General features: G+C 42.9%; 1 protein-coding gene across 8 annotated transcripts in view; it reads right to left on the bottom strand.

The window, feature by feature from the left end:
• PTPRM (protein tyrosine phosphatase receptor type M) overlaps nucleotides 1-19755 on the bottom strand; it is a 4358319-nt gene that overhangs the window by 31989 nt on the left and 4306575 nt on the right. The gene's annotated exons all lie outside the window — the stretch shown is intronic.

Below are 19755 nucleotides of genomic sequence, written 5' to 3'. Positions count from 1 at the left end.
GCTAAGTTTATCCAGTTACTTGGCTCTCAGACCCTCCTCAAGGATATCTACATCTTTGGAGGAATCAGTCACTGTACCCAACTTGCAATCATCTGCATATTTGATCACCCAAAGACCCTCTTATATTTGTTATGACTTGAGAAAAGTATATTCCAAACAGGAGAGGTCCAGTTGCTGAGACCTGTGGAACACTACCATTAACAGGCCTATTGGCGGAGGTGGATTCCACCACCCTAACTTCATGTATCCTCTCCATGAGCCATTTGACTATCCATTGGGTTACATAGGGATTTATGTCTACATTTTTGAGTTTGTCTATAATATCTAAGTGAGGGGTAGTGTGCTGAATGCCTTTACTAGGTCAAGGTAGGCAGTATGCACTCCAGGGACAAATCCTGGAAGCTCTACCAAAAAAATAAGATGCCTTCTACCTTGCTTCAATACACCCAACTCTGCAACCAAGTAAAGAAACTAATCACCTCAGACAAAAAAAATTACTACAATGAACTTCAGTCCAATAATAACAAGAACCCTAAACAATTCTGGAAATCTATTAATTCCCTACTCCACCCAGGATCTAGGAATAATCCCTGCCCTGACCCTAGCTTAATCGACTCAGAACTAAGCTCTCACTTCAACACATTCTTTACAGAATCCATAGCTAATCTAACCAAATCTTTTCCCAACAATAATCCATCCAACTCTCTCTCCTCTACTCCCAGCACCCCTAGTAACTGTACGCTTAATTTCTAACTCAAACCTGTACCAACTACTTTCATAAAAAGACTCCTATCAAAACTAAAGCCTTGCTCAAATGCCCCAGACAACTTACCCTCCTCCTTCCTCAAAACTGCTGCAGATGGTATTGCTCTCCCTATCAGCATCCTAATTAACAGATCTTTAAAAGAGTCTTATGTACCCAAACTTTGGCGATCGGCCTTCATTCTACCTCTACACAAAGGAGGCAAAAACTACAATGTGTCTAATTTCCGCCCAATTGCCTTACTCTCACCGTTATCAAAAATACTTGAAATGTGTCCATCACCAACTTATGCCTTTTTTAACTCAGAATCTCCTCTTAACTCCCACCCAGCATGGCTTTCGCCATGGCCACAGCACCACTACCACCTTACTATCCTTCTTAGACACAGTAAATCGAGCACGCGATTTTGGATTTCTAGTATCCACAGTACTGCTAGACCTTTCCAAAGCCTTTGATACCATCTCCCACAAGCACCTTCTCTTTCATCTCTCCAACCTTCATCTCTCCCCTGATACCCTTTCCTGGTTCTCCAGCTACCTATCTGACAGATCTCAAGCTGTCAAATGGAAGAACTCTACCTCCTCTTTCTTGCCAACACCCACCGGTGTTCCCCAGGGGTCCATCCTCGGATCCATGCTTTTCAACATTTTCATTAGCAACCTTCACTCAATCATCCCTGATACAACAGTTATCCAATATGCAGATGACTCCACCTTAGTCTGTGCCACCTCCAACCTTCCTGAACTATTGACTAAAACTCAAACAGCTTTTTCCACTACAGAAAACTGGATGCACCAAAACCATCTCTCACTCAACTCTAACAAATCTAAAATTCTTCTGTTTCCTCCCTCCTGAAACTTCTCCTTCGACAAGAATGCTTTCAAAGTCCTTAACCAAAGCAACTCTGCCATAGAAGTGTTCCCTTCCGCAAAACTCCTCGGCATTACCATAGACAAACACCTTAAATTTGATATCCACATCCAACAAAACATCAAGAAAACCCATCAAAAGCTAGGCATGCTCTATAGAAATAACCGCTTTCTCTCCAACTCCGCAAGGCAAACTATTGCTAATACCTACCTCCTACCCTCTCTATTATATGGAACCCCTCTACTAACTAACATATCTTCTTCCAACACCTCTAAACTCGAAACTTGCTATAATAAAATCTCCAAATTCGCAACTAAATCCAAAACCTCTACTCACCACTGCCTAACCCTACAATCTCTGAACTGGCTGGAACTCCCAAACCTCCTAGACTATTTCCAACTAACCACTGCCCACAAATTAATATTCTATCCAGATAAATGCCCAGCCTTAACAAACATCCTTCCCCCTTACATCCCAACCAGATCTTTGAGATCTGAACACCAGAATTTAATCTCTGTCCACAAACCCAAACGCCCTGCAGGCCAACACCTTCTCTCTTTCACTGTTGGCAAAAATGGAACTCTCTCCCTCCTTCACTCAGGACCACACGTAACTCTGAATCATTCAAAACCCTACTTTTCCCTTACCTATCCACTAAACGTAAATGCTCCTGCTTTCACCCTACATAACTATCTTAAGAATTTCCCCTTTGAGCTCTTCATTCTCCTGCTTTTCTCTGCACTATTACCTCTTTCTATTATCCTAATTAAACCCAAGCTAACATACTCAGACTAAGCATCCTCTCTCTCTTGACTCCAAGTATTGTATATATTGTAAATATCAAGTAAGTCATATATACTTATTGTCCAGTCAATCTAAACCTACTGTCCTGAATGTAAATACCTACAAACTGTGCTACCTATGTCAAAATTGTATTTCAATGCCAATTTATCCCCTGTACCTCATTGCATATATGTATTTTCCACTGCATTATGTAACCTTTGTATCCATTTATGTATGTACTTACCATTGCATTATGTAACCTTGTAACCATATTGCTTATTGGAGCTTTTCTCCCCGGGCCTCCACTGAAAATGGGCACACCACTGGCCCAGTGGACTTCCCCGGTAACCAAACTGAAATAAATAAATAAATAAATAAATAAATAAATAAATGCACTTTTTTATAGGTTCATAGGTTGGTACTAGGCTATTGGCCCTAGGGTCTATACAAGCCTAGCCATAACAATTCCCTGGCTATTTCTTTTCACAATATTTACTTTCCTGGACCCCTGTCTAGCAGGGCGACTGACGTGATCCCCAGGGTGAATTTCCTATCTCCCATCCAGTCGTTAAGGTTCCTTCTGAAGAGGGCCAAAGAGGCGCTCTGCTTGACATGTCTGGGGAGTCTTTGGGTCAGGAACCTATCACTCCAGCATGTTTTGTTCATTGTGATGACATGGTTTTGATCCCTGGAGCATGTGGCTCTGAGGGATTGGGATTTCTTTAAGTGTAGCATGCCCAACAGCTCTGGGTTTGACATGGCCTTGTACATTAAGCAGAGATCGCCTCTCAGTAGAGGATATGTGACAGAGTAAAGCTGGAGTTTTTTAGACGGTCAGCATAGGGGATCTGCTAAGGCCTGTGATTCTTTTAGTGAGGTATTTCTGCTGCTTTTCCCGTTGTTGCAGATGTCTTGAGAGGTACATACCAAATGGGGAGTTGTATTCTATAATGGGTCTAATGAGGGATGAGTACAATGGGACAATGACCTCCTTTTTTCTGGATGAAAAGCCCTCAGTGATGAGGTGTACCACATAGAAGGATTTCCGGACTGTTGTGGCGATGTGGTTATCGAAGGTGAGACCACTGTCCATGTGTCCCTAAGTCTCTTATCACACTTTCGGTGTTTAGTGTACTGCCACCTATGTGGTAATTAATGGGTACATTTTTTCCCAAAGGGCATAATCCATGGCTCAAGTGGCCTTCTCAAAGTAGTCCACTGGGTTTAGTAGGAGTGACCTATCCTTAATGAAATCAAACTGGGATGGGTCCAGTATTTGAAGATTTCCTATGTATTTTTTTAGATCCATGATAACTTTTTCCATGGCCTTGTATACAAGTCTAGTCCAGCTTGTGGGTCTGTAGTTCCCTGGGTCTGTTCATGGTCCACCTTTATGTAGAGGGATGACCATTACATTCCTGCATTCCCTAGGGACAAAGTCTGTCTAGAGGCTGTGGCTGAATAGACATTTTAGTGGGCCTGAGGGGTCATTTTTAAAACTCGAGAGGAGGCATCCCTGGATGTTATCAGGGCTCATTGCCGTAGTGTGTTTAGCTTTGGAGGCTGCAGTGAGGACCCATTCTTCAGTGACAGTGAGAGGACAAGAGGTAGAGGGTATTTTTTAGGGAGTAACTAGTCATCTTTGAGTCATGTGGACTATGTCTTCTACTTGTACCTTATTGCTGCTGTATAACACTTTTGAGTAAAGTTACTGTCCTCCTGTCCTCTACTCTTTTATCTTGGACTTTGGTAACTATTTTGCCAATTAAATGTTTTGGTCAAGGCTTTTCTCTCCATAGTATAAGGTTGAGAGACATGCCTTCAGTTATAGCTGAAATGTCATGAAATCACAAGTAATTAATGTCTTTTATTGCATGTATATTCCTATATACTAGACAGACCTTTTTGTTTCTAATTAGAATTAGTCAGTACAACTTTATACATACAAATATAAGTAAACATACACACATTATCCATGCAAAATTGTAGTTTCATTTATTTTGTAAAATAAATGTGCAAGCAAGTAGACATGCATGTTGCTCATGGAGTCATAATTTTATTTATTTGACTGTTTCAAAAGTATCATATCTAGGTATAGTTAGATATTTTTGATATAACATAAAAGGTTTACAGTGAAACACAGAAGAGGCAATTTGCTGATGAATCACAACAATACAAGATATCTATAATATACACCACTCATCAGTTTAAAAAACACCATCGCACATAATACAAAAAAATTATAAAATTGGAGAGACCCTTCTATACTTAACATAGCCACTCTATTAAAAGTTTATTTATATTTATACATCTTAGATATGTACATACATACAAATATTTCAGGCATGAGCAATAATGCCATTCTTGCCTGCAAAGTTGTAGTTATAGTTTGACCTCATTTCCATTTGTTATATTTTTTTAGCTGTCGTCTTGCTTGAATTCCACTTGTGTGTTTAGCCAAACTGCTTGACATTCCTTCAGAAAATAGTAAAATTCTTTATTCTATTTACAATTTTCTGTTTGTGTCTTGAACCATGGAGCTCAGGTTGTGACCCAGAAGTGTCTGTCAGCGACCCACTTACATGGTTATCAAGCTGAAATGTATTAGTAAACAAACAAACAGATGAATAAAGAAATAATGGGAATAAAGCAGACTTGTGGGACCTACGGTGTCAGTATTCATTTCAGAGGGGGAGGACCCTGGGATCATACTTTTCACATTATAAACATGGTAGTGTAAGGGGCACTTTGAGTCCCCAGTTAACAATCACAGGGGACAAACTAATCATTTCCTTGTGGGCACTGTTCCTTCTGTAAGCTTATGTTAAAGTCTAAACAATTTTCCAGTAAAAATAATGGTCAGGTTTATGACATAAACTTTTTTACTAATTGTGGAACAGATTGGATAGTGTATTTAGCCTGCTGTACTTGTTTGGCCTTCTATATAGGTCAAACTTCCCATCCCTTAGTGATGTCCGTAACAAACGAATGACTAATGCCCTATACAGACACCGTAGGTCCCACAAGTCTGCTAAATTCATGTTCATGGTCATAGATAAGATTCAGGGGGACAGGAGTAATAAAGCTGGTTGGCATTCCATCCTTAATTATAAAGAAAAAAAGTGGATTGTTAGGCTAGGGGGCTTTTTTCCCCTGGTCTAAATGACCAGTTATAAGTGGTTGGGGGCATGCTCCTTATTGGAGATATGATGCAATAGGAAGGGTGTAGTAAATACCTAGTTAAATATATGCTTGTCATGTTTGTGGCTATTGTTAATATGGTTTGTTCACTGTGGAAGGCAATGATGCCGAAACCGGTATGAATTAAATGGAATAGTTGGAGCTATGGCGCGAAAATTTCATATTTCCATACCGGATCGGTCGAGGCCCAGGTTAACAATGACCGCCACCAGTACTGTTAGCCAACAGGGTGCTGGCGGAAATTGGGCTACTGTTGGCCGAAGGAGAAGAGGAGGGTGAAGGCATGCCCGAAGGCAGGAAGAGAGGAGAAAGGTTAGGAGTGTAGCAGTGTGGGTAGGAACTTTGAATGTTGGCAGTATGACTGGTATAGGAAGAGAGCTAGCTGATATGATGGAGAGAAGGAAGGTTGAGATATTGTGCGTGCAAGAGACCAGATGGAAGGGAAGTAAGGCCAGGTGTTTAGGAAATGGGTTCAAATTGGTCTATCATGGTGTGGATGGCAGGAGAAATGGGGTAGGGGTTATACTAAAGGAACAATATGCCAAGAGTGTTTTAGATGTGAAGAGAGCGTCTGACAGAGTGATGTTTATGAAGCTTGAAATTGATGGTGTAATGATGAATGTTGTTAGTGCATATGCTCCACAAGTTGGGTGTGCGATGGATGAGAAAGAGAAATTTTGGAGTGAGTTGGATGAAGTTGTGGTGAGTGTACCCAAGGGTGAGAGACTAATGATTGGAACGGACTTTAATGGGCATGTTGGTGAAGTGAACAGAGGGGATGAGGAAGTGATGGGTAGGTATGGTGTTAAGGAGAGGAATGCAGAAGGTAAGATGATTGTGGATTTTGCGAAAAGGATGGACATGGCTGTGGTGAATAAGTATTTTAAGAAGAGGGAGGAGCATAGGGTGACATACAAGAGTGGAGGAAGATGCACACAGGTGGATTATATCCTATGTAGGAGGGCCAGTCTGAAGGAGATTGAAGACTGTAAAGTGTTGGCAGGGGAAAGTGTAGTTAAGTAGCATAGAATGGTGGTCTGTAGGATGACGTTGGTGATCAAGAAGAGGAGGAGGAGTGTGAAAGCAGTGCCAAGGATTAAATGGTGGAAGTTAAAAAAGGGTGATTGTGAAGTGGAGTTTAGGGAAGAGTTAAGACAGGCACTGGGAGCCAGTGGAGAGTTACCGAACAGCTGGGTAACTACAGCAGAACTAGTAAGGGAGACTGCTAGAAAGGTGCTTGGTGTGACATCTGGACAGATGAAGGAGGACAAGGAGACCTGGTGGTGGAATGAAGAAGTACAGGAGAGTACACAGAGGAAGAGGCTGGTGAAGAAGAAATGGGATTGTCAAAGACATGAAGAAAGTAGACATGAGTGTAAGGAGATGAGGCACATGGCAAAGAGAGAGGTGGCGAAAGCTAAGGATAAGGCGTATGGAGAGTTGTATGAGAGATTGGACACTAAAGAGGGAGAAAAGGACCTGTACCGATTGGCTAGACAGAGGGACAGAGCTGGGAAAGATGTGCAGCAAGTAAGGGTGATAAAGGATAGTGAGGGAAAAGTACGCACAAGATAGGAGAGTGTGTTGAGCAGATGGAAAGAGTATTTTGAGAGGCTGATGAATGAAGAGAATGAGAGAGAGAGATGGTTGGATAATGTGGGGATAGTGAATCAGGAAGTGAAACAGATTAGCAAGGAGGAAGTAAGGACAGCTATGAAGAGGATGAAGAATGGAAAGACTGTTGGCCCAGATGACATCCCAATGGAAGCATGGAGGTGCTTAGGAGAAATGGCAGTGGAATTTTTAACTAGATTGCTTAATGAAATTTTGGAAAGTCAGAGGATGCCTGAGGAGTGGAGAAAAAGTGTTTTGGTACCTATCTTTAAGAATAAGGGTGATGTGCAGAGCTGCAGTAACTACAGGGGGATAAAACTGATCAGTCACAGCTTGAAGTTATGGGAGAGAGTAGTAGAAGCTAGGTAAAGAAGGGAGGTGATGATTAGTGATCAGCAGTATGGTTTCATGCCAGGAAAGAGCACTACAGATGCGATGTTTGCTCTGAGAATGTTATTGGAGAAATACAGAGAAGGTCAGAAGGAGTTGCATTGTGTCTTTGTAGATTTGGAGAAAGCATATGACAGGGTGCCTAGAGAAGAATTGTGGTATTGTATGAGGAAGTCAGGAGTGGCAGAGAAGTATGTAAGAGTGGTACAGGATATGTAGGACGGTAGTGTGACAGTGGTGAGGACTGCAGTGGGAGTGACAGATCATTTTAAGGTGGAGGTGGGATTACATCAAGGATCAGCTCTGAGTCCATTCTTATTTGCAGTGGTGATGGACAGGTTGACAGATGAGATCAGACAGGAGGCCCTGTGGACTATGATGTTTGCAGATGACATTGTGATCTGTAGTGAGAGTAGGAATCAGGTTGAGGAAACTCTGGAGAGGTGGAGATATGCTCTAGAGACCAGAGGAATGAAGGTCAGCAGGGCTAAGACAGAATATATGTGTGTAAATGAGAGGGAGGGTAGAGGAATGGTGAGGATGCAGGGAGTAGAGTTGGTAAAGGTGGACAAGTTTAAGTACTTGGGATCAACAGTTCAGAGTAATGGTGAATGTGGAAGAGAGGTGAAGAAGAGAGTACAGGCAGGGTGGAATGGGTGGAGAAGAGTGTCAGGAGTGATTTGTGACAGACGGGTACCAGTAAGAGTGAAAGGGAAGGTCTACAAGAGGGTAGTGAGACCAGCTATGTTATATGGGTTGGAGACAGCGGCATTGACAAAAAGGGTCTATATTATATCATCGAACGCTTAAAAAAGCGAACGCTGATTGATCAACCTGATTTAAGTGAAAGCTTACAATCTCGAACTGTCAGATCAGCAATTTTTTTCCCAGGGTAATAAATCGCTGATCCAAAACACATACACACAACAAAAGCACACCAAACAAACAGAAATCCACACACATACACCTAAAATCTGATACCTAACCCTACACTAAACTATGCACACACCACTAACTACCCATTTACCTTAACCCAAACCCTAAACCTAAGTTCCGTCACTATCACACACTCACCTCACCCGCTCCCTAACCCTAACTCACTTAAATCCGCCCTAACCCTCATGTCCACTCAATTGCACACACACCTAACCTGAGCCCTAACCCTAACTCACCTAAATCACCCTAACACTCACATCCACACAATCACACAGTTACCTGAATCTGACTGACAACTTTCCACCATAACACTGAAAATACCAAAGCAACAGAAACGGACAACCGAATTCTTTCCCTAGGAAAAAATTAGAGTTTCTGCTGCTTCGATATTTTGCAGTTTCGCAAAAATAAGTTTGGTGAATCAGCATTCGCTTTTTTAAGCGTTCAAGGATATAATATAGACCAGACAAAAAGGCAGGAGTCAGAGCTGGATGTGGCAGAGTTAAAGATGTTAAGATTTGCACTCGGTGTGACTAGGATGGATAGGATTAGGAATCAGTGTATTAGAGGGTCGGCTCATGTTGGACAGTTTGGAGACAAAGCAAGAGAGACAAGATTGCGTTGGTTTGGACATGTACTGAGGAGGGATGATGGGTACATTGGGAAAAAGATGCTAAGGATGGAGCTGCCAGGTAAGAGGAAAAGAGGAAGGCCCGAGATAAGGTTTATGGACATGGTGAGAGAGGACATGCAGGCGGTTGGTGTGACAGAGCAAGATGCAGAGGATAGGAAGAAATGGAAAGAGATGATCCTCTGTGGCGACTCCTAACGGGAAAAGCTGAAAGATGATGATGAGTTGGAGCTACAATTTATTTGCTAATACAAAGTGTGCTTTTGACACTTTGGTGCTGGCTATTTTGCTGTATCAGACAGCTAAGCAGTTGTCTGAAAGAACCCTTGTCATTAGGGTTGCTGGTGTCACATTTGAAAACAAAAATGGTGTACCTGTCATGCACACTACAGAGCTCAGTACTGGGCCCTCTCCTATTATAAATCTGTTTCTTAGACCTTGAAACCAACAACTCCTGGCATGTGTTTGTAGACAACAGCAAATTGGGTACTGTTCTTTGATCTTCAACTGACTTACAATGCACAGTGGTGCAGCGGTTGCACTGGCCCCTCACAGCAAGAACTTGTGCGGTTCGATTCTCAGCTGGGGTGCCTTCTGTGCGGAGTCTGCATGTCCTCCCTGCATCCATGTGGGTTTCCTCCGGGTGCCCGTGTTTCCTCCCATGTTACAAAGACATGTGTCTGGAGTGTTTCTCCCTGGGCCTACACTGAAAATTGGCTTTGTTCCAAGTCAGACTTTCCCGGTAAAACAAATGTTAAATAAAACAAAATAAAGTAAAAACAACTGCTTTCAAGATTGGTTAGACCACGTTAACAACTACTGGTGGAAATATGGTCTCAAATTAACCATGAAAATGCGTCATAATTAATTTTGGTAACAAAGCATTTTCCATGCCCTATATGTGACATATCCATCAAGTTATATGCTGTCATAAGGATTGGCACTTTTTTCATAGTTCTTTATCTTTTGACCATCATGTCTCCACAATGGTTTTTAAAGTCATCTAACTGACTCATCTAATTTCCAAAGCCATCTCCTTGCATTCCAAGAAGTCTTAATTCCCATGTACTCATATCTCATCAGGCCCATTACAAAATATAATACCCCTTTTGGAAAATACTCTCCTAAGCATATCACTCAGCTTGAGACACTTCAGAGATTCCAAACGAAAAGGATCAGGGGGTTCAAAAATCTTAGTTATTAGGCCAGACTAGTGGCCTTGTCTCTTTGTACTTGGTCTCTTATAAACTTCTCCATGCAGATCTGTCTCTAGACTTTTCAGTCATGAAGGATCCAGCCCTCTTTGACCATCTAGCTCTTAAAAGAACAAATCATTCATCAAGTATCTGGTTAAAGGACCTAAACCTACAGCAACAGATAAATAAGACAGGTTAGCACAGTAGATTCATATCCCAGTGTTTCCTGAACTTCTGTAACAAACTTCCACTATATGTAAAACAGAGTAACACCCCTGCCACATTCAGTGTAATCCTAGATAACTGAATAGGCAGCCACAAATTCTCCACTCGTCTACATTTTGTTGCCCTCCTTGGGGCTTCAGGGAATGTATAAATGTGGCTTATTGGTTAAATTTGTAAAGATTTGTAGACTAATTGTGTAGTAGTTACCTATGAACCTATAAACACATGCTGAGATTGTCAAAAAATCATTTCTCAAGTTCACAGAACCAGGAAAATAAAGTGTCAATAGAAATCAAATAACATGATATCACTATTTTCGTACATACCAGGCTTCCGACTGTAAACCTTCCATTGTCACTATGTTTGTGAGCAAAAACAGAAGTGTCCCGATAACTGGTGACTCCATTGTCAGGCACGCAGACTCTGTGATTATGAATCTGGAGAATGACAGGGTGACTGTTAATTGCTTTTCCATTGCCAGGATCTGCAATGGTACTAGTTGTTTTCAGTCCCTCACATTAGGCAAACATGAATGCAGTCTTGTGGTAGCATATGTGGGTATAAATGGCTTGTTGGTGCTGAACCCTGAGGGACATGCAGAAAGATAAAATGGGTCTCACTATGCATGGGCCAAATGCAGGCAAGAGTGTTGTCCTAAGTGGAATCCTACACCATGCATGGGCCAAATGCAGGCAAGAGTGTGGTCCTAAGTGGAATCCTACACCATGCATGGGCCAAATGCAGGCAAGAGTGTGGTCCTAAGTGGAATCCTACACCATGCATGGGCCAAATGCAGGCAAGAGTGTGGTCCTAAGTGGAATCCTACACCATGCATGGGCCAAATGCAGGCAAGAGTGTGGTCCTAAGTGGAATCCTACACCATGCATGGGCCAAATGCAGGCAAGAGTGTGGTCCTAAGTGGAATCCTACACCATGCATGGGCCAAATGCAGGCAAGAGTGTGGTCCTAAGTGGAATCCTACACCATGCATGGGCCAAATGCAGGCAAGAGTGTGGTCCTAAGTGGAATCCTACACCATGCATGGGCCAAATGCAGGCAAGAGTGTGGTCCTAAGTGGAATCCTACACCATGCATGGGCCAAATGCAGGCAAGAGTGTGGTCCTAAGTGGAATCCTACACCATGCATGGGCCAAATGCAGGCAAGAGTGTGGTCCTAAGTGGAATCCTACACCATGCATGGGCCAAATGCAGGCAAGAGTGTGGTCCTAAGTGGAATCCTACACCATGCATGGGCCAAATGCAGGCAAGAGTGTGGTCCTAAGTGGAATCCTACACCATGCATGGGCCAAATGCAGGCAAGAGTGTGGTCCTAAGTGGAATCCTACACCATGCATGGGCCAAATGCAAATGCAGGCAAGAGTGTGGTCCTAAGTGGAATCCTACACCACGCATGGGCTAAATGCAGGCAAGAGTGTGGTCCTAAGTGGAATCCTACACCACGCATGGGCCAAATGCAGGCAAGAGTGTGGTCCTAAGTGGAATCCTACACCACGCATGGGCCAAATGCAGGCAAGAGTGTGGTCCTAAGTGGAATCCTACACCACGCATGGGCCAAATGCAGGCAAGAGTGTGGTCCTAAGTGGAATCCTACACCACGCATGGGCCAAATGCAGGCAAGAGTGTGGTCCTAAGTGGAATCCTACACCACGCATGGGCCAAATGCAGGCAAGAGTGTGGTCCTAAGTGGAATCCTACACCACGCATGGGCCAAATGCAGGCAAGAGTGTGGTCCTAAGTGGAATCCTACACCACGCATGGGCCAAATGCAGGCAAGAGTGTGGTCCTAAGTGGAATCCTACACCACGCATGGGCCAAATGCAGGCAAGAGTGTGATCCTAAGTGGAATCTTACACCACGCATGGGCCAAATGCAGGCAAGAGTGTGGTCCTAAGTGGAATCCTACACCACGCATGGGCCAAATGCAGGCAAGAGTGTGGTCCTAAGTGGAATCCTACACCACGCATGGGCCAAATGCAGGCAAGAGTGTGGTCCTAAGTGGAATCCTACACCACGCATGGGCCAAATGCAGGCAAGAGTGTGGTCCTAAGTGGAATCCTACACCACGCATGGCCAAATGCAGGCAAGAGTGTGGTCCTAAGTGGAATCCTACACCACGCATGGGCCAAATGCAGGCAAGAGTGTGGTCCTAAGTGGAATCCTACACCACGCATGGGCCAAATGCAGGCAAGAGTGTGGTCCTAAGTGGAATCCTACACCACGCATGGGCCAAATGCAGGCAAGAGTGTGGTCCTAAGTGGAATCCTACACCACGCATGGGCCAAATGCAGGCAAGAGTGTGGTCCTAAGTGGAATCCTACACCGCATGGGCCAAATGCAGGCAAGAGTGTGGTCCTAAGTGGAATCCTACACCATGCATGGGCCAAATGCAGGCAAGAGTGTGGTCCTAAGTGGAATCCTACACCATGCATGGGCCAAATGCAGGCAAGAGTGTGGTCCTAAGTGGAATCCTACACCATGCATGGGCCATATGCAGGCAAGAGTGTGGTCCTAAGTGGAATCCTACACCATGCATGGGCCAAATGCAGGCAAGAGTGTGGTCCTAAGTGGAATCCTACACCATTCATGGGCCAAATGCAGGCAAGAGTGTGGTCCTAAGTGGAATCCTACACCATGCATGGGCCAAATGCAGACAAGAGTGTGGTCCTAAGTGGAATCCTACACCATGCATGGGCCAAATGCAGGCAAGAGTGTGGTTCTAAGTGGAATATCCTACTTTCATTCAGACTGATACTTAAATACAAAGAAAAGATAATTGGCTTCAGTAATTGGCTTAGGTGGTATAATTCTGTGGGTGTACAGGATGTGTTGGCCTTTGATTACATGGTACTTTCTTCTCAAAGGATGACCTGTACTTCGTATTCAATGGCTTGCACTTATTAGTCAAAGTTCTTTCTGCCCCTACAGTGTTTATTTTAGCCAGCGTCCAGCTATTGGAATCTCACCAAAACAGATCAAAAGTGCAGTATATCCCAAATCTGAATATGTCAAGGATGCTGTTCTCAATGCCAAAAGTCTTAGTAAGAAATTGTGAGCTTGATGGCCTTCTCCAAACTGAACACATTCATGTCTGTGTCATAAAAGAGACTTGATTTCATTGTAAAAATAGTACTACCTCCTCACCTAGATTTAGTGATTATCATATATTAACACCCAAAATAAATTGTTAGGTCATTTCTATAGTTGTCAAAAATTATAGCATTTCTAGCGAGATTTTCAATGCACCTGTACTTTAAAAGTTAGTTATGCTCAAAGACTTTTGGGCTTAGTAAATTATAAGTCCCTGAACAAATAGTAAAGTAAATAATAAGCCCCTAGAATAAATAATAAACAAGCCAACTAAGGGTAGAAAAATTCTAGACATTGTATTGTCAACACAGCTCTGTCATGTACTGTCTATATAGTACGTCATCTATGGTTAAATCCGACCGCAGATAACTGTCCTTCTTCTTTAAAGCCTTATATGCTCCCACAATGAAGACTTCTGAATTTAAGTACTCAGGCAGACTTACTGAACCCCTGTGATGGGCTCTCAGCATCCACTCAGCTTCAACCGTTACTTATACACTAGACTTCTACTTCAAGCTGTCAAAGTGTATGGATCTAGTAGTCTTTAGTGGAAACTTAAAAGCAAACCATCCTGGGGTTCCATCAGCATAAACAACTCTATAAAAAAGTGTTAAAGTCCTATGAATTTAAATCTACTCACATTAAAGACTCTATAAAAAGATTAGTAAAGACTAAACACTACAATCAAGAAGATCAAAGGAAAACATAAATACCTGAGCCTAAAAACAATTATTTTTAATTACAGCAGAAAGTTAAGAAATAAATAGCACCACTCACACTGATCCTAATGATGTAGTTAACACACTTGCATGTAAATTTAGTTTTAATTTTAGCACAGAAATAATCATCAAAATTTCCTCAATTTCCGCAATCCCTCAGTCTGTTACAGCCTCCAACGTGTTCGAGAAATATGATCTAACTCTGCTGTCAAAAGCTAAGAACTACCACTTACCAGGCATAGACAATACACCAGGATGTCTAGCAAAAAGAAACAAACATGCCCTTGCTGAACTCCTCCTGAACTTATTAAATTTACGTTCAGCCACAGGTATGTCCCTGAAATATGGATAACAGCTGTTGTGATGTTCACAAGGTAGGGCCTGTCCACAGACCTAGGGGCCTATAGACCTCTCAGTCTGACTAGTGTAGTTTTCAAAGCCATGAAATGCATCATATCTGACTTCATAAACTACAAAATCAAAAACCTTATACAGCTAGACTCAGCAGTTTACTTAATTTTATAAATTGCTTAATTTAGTAAACTTATTATTAAAAAGGTCATGGGGACAATGGATAATGATCATGTAATCAAAATGTTAAGTATTGTAAGTTTATACTACAATATCTAATGTAGTAATATGACATCAAAATATTTACATTGGCAATCAAACCTTGCTGTTGGAAATGTCCATCTTTGCAACTGTTAACAAGTCCTCCCATTTTAACATTTGCTACAGTGTGATATTAAACTCTGCAGATTTAGAGTTTCTTAGTTAAACTACATCATTTCACACTTTTCCATACTGGAATTTATATTCTGTTTTGTGGTCACTGTGGCTGTTTGATTCTTAGACTTTCAAAATGCAGTAGTTCAAACAGTTAAGCATACAACATGTATAATTAAACAGAGTTAGGCAGATAAACACTCACATCAGACAACTAGATGAACAGATACGTAACTAAAGCATTCAAATAGGTTCATAGGTTCATAGGTAGGTCCTGGGCTATCTGCCCGAAGGCATACATTAGCCCAGCCACATTGTGCGGTATTCACCGCCCCTTTAGTTAGTCCCCTAGGCCCTTGATCTAGCAGCTAGTACCCTTGGCCCCTATCTAGTAGAGCTGTTGGTATGATCCCTGGTGTGAACTTTCTGTTACCCATCCACTCGTCAAGGTTCCTCTTGAACAGTGATAGTGAGGGGCTCTGTCTTATGTAGACTGGGACCTTGTTCCATAGCAAGGGAAGTCTTTGCAAAGGGAATCTATCCCTCCAGCATGTTCTATTCATTGTTGTGCTGAGGTTTATATCCCTAGAGCGTGTAGCTTGAGTAGATTTGGTTTTGCTAAGATGGAGCATGTTCAACAATTCTGGGTTGGACATGGCTCTGTACGTTAGACAGAGATCGCCTCTGAGAAAGTGGTATGCAACAGAGAAGTCTTAGCTTTTTCAATCGTGCTGCATAGGGCAACTGTTTGAGGCCAGTAATCCTCTTGGTTAGGTACCTTTGTGGTCTCTCCAGCTGCTGGAGATGTCTAGCCAGGTACATTCAATTGGTGCATTGTACTCAATAATGGGTCTGATGAGGGAAGAGTAGAGGGGCACCACTACATCCTTAGATCTTGATGCAAACCCTTTCGTGATCAGATGGGTCACATAGAAGGATTTTCTAACCACCTTGGCAACATGGTTATCAAAGGAAAGCTGACTATCTACTTGGGTCACTAGATCCCTTATTACTTCTTCAGATTTCAGGGGGTTACCTCCTATGTGGTAGTTCGCGGGTACTCTGTTTTTTCCAAAGGGGATTACTACACATTTTTTAGCATTTAGCTTGAGACCACACATCAGTCTCATTAAGGCCCTTCTGGAGGATATCCATGTTGGCCGGAGACTCTATTATAGCACCCAGTTTGCAGTCGTTGGCAAACTTGGTCAGCCACAGCCCTTCAGTGCTTGCCTGTACTTCTGAGAAGTATATGCCAAACAGGAGGGGCCCCAGGACAAAGCCCTGAGGCACAACTCTCATTACTGGTCTGTATTCGGACATAGATCCTGCTATTCTTACTTTGTGGGATCTGTCTGGGAGCCAGTTTGTGATCCATCTTGTGACGTAAGGGTTTATGCCCAGGTTGGAGAGTTTATCAACAATACCTGAATGGGGAATGGTGTCAAATGCTTTAGCAAGGTCAAGGTAAGCCGTGTGTACCTCCTTTCCCTTATCTATAGCCTGAGTAACTGTCTCAAAGAAGTCCACCAGGTTCAAGAGGCATGATCTGCCCTTGACGAAGCCGAACTGTGTGGGGTCAAGTGTTTGGAGGTTTCCAATCTCTCCATTTATGAGTTCCATAATGATTTGCTCCATTGTCTTACAGATCAGACTGGTCAGGCTTATTGGTCAGTAGTTCCCAGGGTCAGTTGTGGGCCCACCCTTGTGCAGTGGAACCACCATTGCTGTGCGCCATTCTATGGGCACATATCCTGTCGAGAGGCTGAAACTGAACAGGGTATTCAGATGCGGAGTTAATTCATTCTGGAGCTCGCGTAAGACACAGCCCGGGACACCATCTGGTCCCATGGAGGCAGTGTTTTTAACTTTAGATAGAGCCTTATTAACCAATGTATCAGTAATAATTGGAGTTACACAATCCCCTGGAATAGCAATAGGCCCTGTAGGTGGTGAGGGGGGGGGGGGGAATTTGCACTGAACTTGTCAGCCAAGATGTTGGCAATGTCAGTGGGGTCAGTGTATTTTGTTTCATTTTGTAGTAGCTCAGAACAGACCTGAGCATTGCCATTTAGGTTTTTGACGTAACCATAGAAGGCCTTATGGTTATCCTTGTCATCCTTGGCAACTTTCTTTTTGAAATTGGCTTTATTTGACTTGATGAGGGTCCTCAATTTCTTACTAACGCTGATCAGGGAATATTTTTCTACTTGAGATTTGGCCTTTTTTTGTATAAGTCTCCTCCTTTTATTGTATAGTTTGCTTATGGCCGAGGTCCACCAGACTGGTTTCTTCTTGCTTGAGGAAGGAGTCTTGGTTTTATTTGGGATAGCACGGTCCATGCAATCCTGAAGATGCATATAAAGTGCCTTGGTGTAGGATTCTGCATCCTGGATATCATTATCCTTCTGCAAGGGAATAGTGAAGCTTTACACTTCTGACGCAAGTAGTTTGAAGTTTGCTTTGGAAAGGTTTTTTATGATGGTTTCTTTGACTGGGGGAGATGGAGGGGTGAGGATGTCTAGGATTATCAGTTTGTGGTCTGATCTGACCAGAGAGGGAGTGATAACGGGTGTGGTACAATGGGTGCCCATATTTGTGATGACTAAATCCAATATGTTGTCCCCTCTAGTGGGAGAAGATACCAGTTGTTCAAGGGCATTTGAATTTATAAATTCTATGAACCCCTGGGCATAGGAGTTAGAACTTTGGTAGTTCGCCCAGTGTATATCAGGGTAGTTGAAATCACCCAAAATGATGGTGTTGGGTAGGACCTGTATATTTTCCAATATCTCAAGGAATGCTGAGTGAGCATCTTGGGACATGGTGGGCGATCTATAACAGGCTACGACTTGAAATGTGGTTTTGCCTGCTGATAGTTGCGCATGGATGATCTCTGGGGCATCATGCTGCGCCACTAACCTGGAGATGTGGGTATCCTTGATGAATATGGATACACCTCCACCTTTTGTACTGTGATCCGGTAACTGAGGCCGGAAGGTATGATATGAATTGTAACCTGGTAGTGCTGGGGTGCTCTCTGGAGCCTTGAACCAGGTTTCCATCACTGCACAAACATCGATTTTCTCCATACTGAGGAGTGCCTCGAGTGCGTGCATTTTGAGGTTGAGACTTCTGGCGTTGAGTAGCATTACCCTTAGTTTTTGGTTACCTGTGCTGGTTACGGTGGTTGGTTTGTCCTTTGAGCCTTGCCTAAAAAAGGCACTATGGGGATGGAAAGAGCCTTGGCCAGTATTCGAAAGCCTAGGGGTGACAGGTGCAAACCATCTCTGGCGAAACAGCGAGGCTTGTCTATCATGTCATCCCAGGCAGACAGACACTGGATCTCCCCTTAGAATGACACCAGAAGCTTAGCCAATTGTTGAAATTGATAATTTTGTCTTTGTATTGTGGTATCATTCTAGGTGAAGGTAGTATGCTACTCAAGGTCAGGGTCATACCAGCTTGGGCTACATGATCAGAGAGCTCCTCAATGTCTCTTTTCATGTAGTCCAGGGAGGTACGTCTTAGATCATTCACACCAACATGTACAATGACAGCGTCATACTTGTACTTGTTCTGGAGTGACCTAAGTGCCTGTGTTATGTGGCGGATCCTAGCACCCGACAGGCAGCTGACGGTAACCTTCTCCTTGTTCAGCCTGGTGAGTGGAACATCTGTGTGCCTTACTATAGAGTCTCCTATTACTAGCGTGTTGGGTATGGTTTGTTGCCTTAGGGGCTGTCGTGAGACACACTGCTGAGGTGAATTATGTGTTTTCTGGCTTGTGTTTGGAGGTGCAGGTTGCTTGCTTGTCTGCTTTGGAGGACCCTGTTTCTTTTTTAGATTGGTACCTAGTGCCTCCGAATATGTTTTTTGTGTATTTAAGTGTATGTTTTGCCTGTGCTTGTTCTGTAGATCCATGTGTGACTGGTGGTGTGATGCTAATCTACTACAATTTTGAATGAGTCAGAATACAAAATTCTTATGCTTTTCATTTGTGTGCCTTTGCTCCGCTCTGTTCTTTGGTTGTTTCATCTGTTATTGTTCTGAAAAGTTAAGAAGAACTACACTTGTGCCATTTAGCCAACATTTAATAGATCATTTTCGTGGCAATCAGTTACAAGCACTAGTCCATGTGTGTGTGCTGATCTGGGGGAATTCAGGGATGAAATCAAGAGCAGGTTCAGCCTAGCGCTTGCCTTCAGAGTCGGCCACTAATATACGGTGTATGAACAAATGCTTACATGTAAAACGTGTCTTATTCCATTTCTTTACTTGTTTACTGACCTCTGAAATGTAAGAACCCAGGAGGCAAGTGCAATGGGGAGCCATACTTTGAGACAGACTGTCTAGTATGTGCGTGTGTGTGTGTGTGTGTGTGTGTGTGTGTGTGTGTGTGTGTGTGTGTGTGTGTGTGTGTGTGTGTGTGTGTGTGTGTGTGTGTGTGTGTGTGTGTGTGTGTGTGTGTGCGCGTTTGTATGTTTCTGGGTATATGTGTCTGATTGTGCTTGCATGTAACTTTATGTGGATGTACGCACACATGTGCAGTTGCAAATGTGTCTGTGCATATATTTATAGACCTGTATGTAT

This window comes from Protopterus annectens, chromosome 3.part1, assembly GCF_019279795.1.
Source record: "Protopterus annectens isolate FY-2018-M chromosome 3.part1, PAN1.0, whole genome shotgun sequence".
NCBI classification, from domain to species: Eukaryota; Metazoa; Chordata; order Ceratodontiformes; family Protopteridae; genus Protopterus; species Protopterus annectens.
Note: the sequence above shows the minus strand (reverse complement) of the source record. Positions and strands in the feature narration are given on the sequence as shown.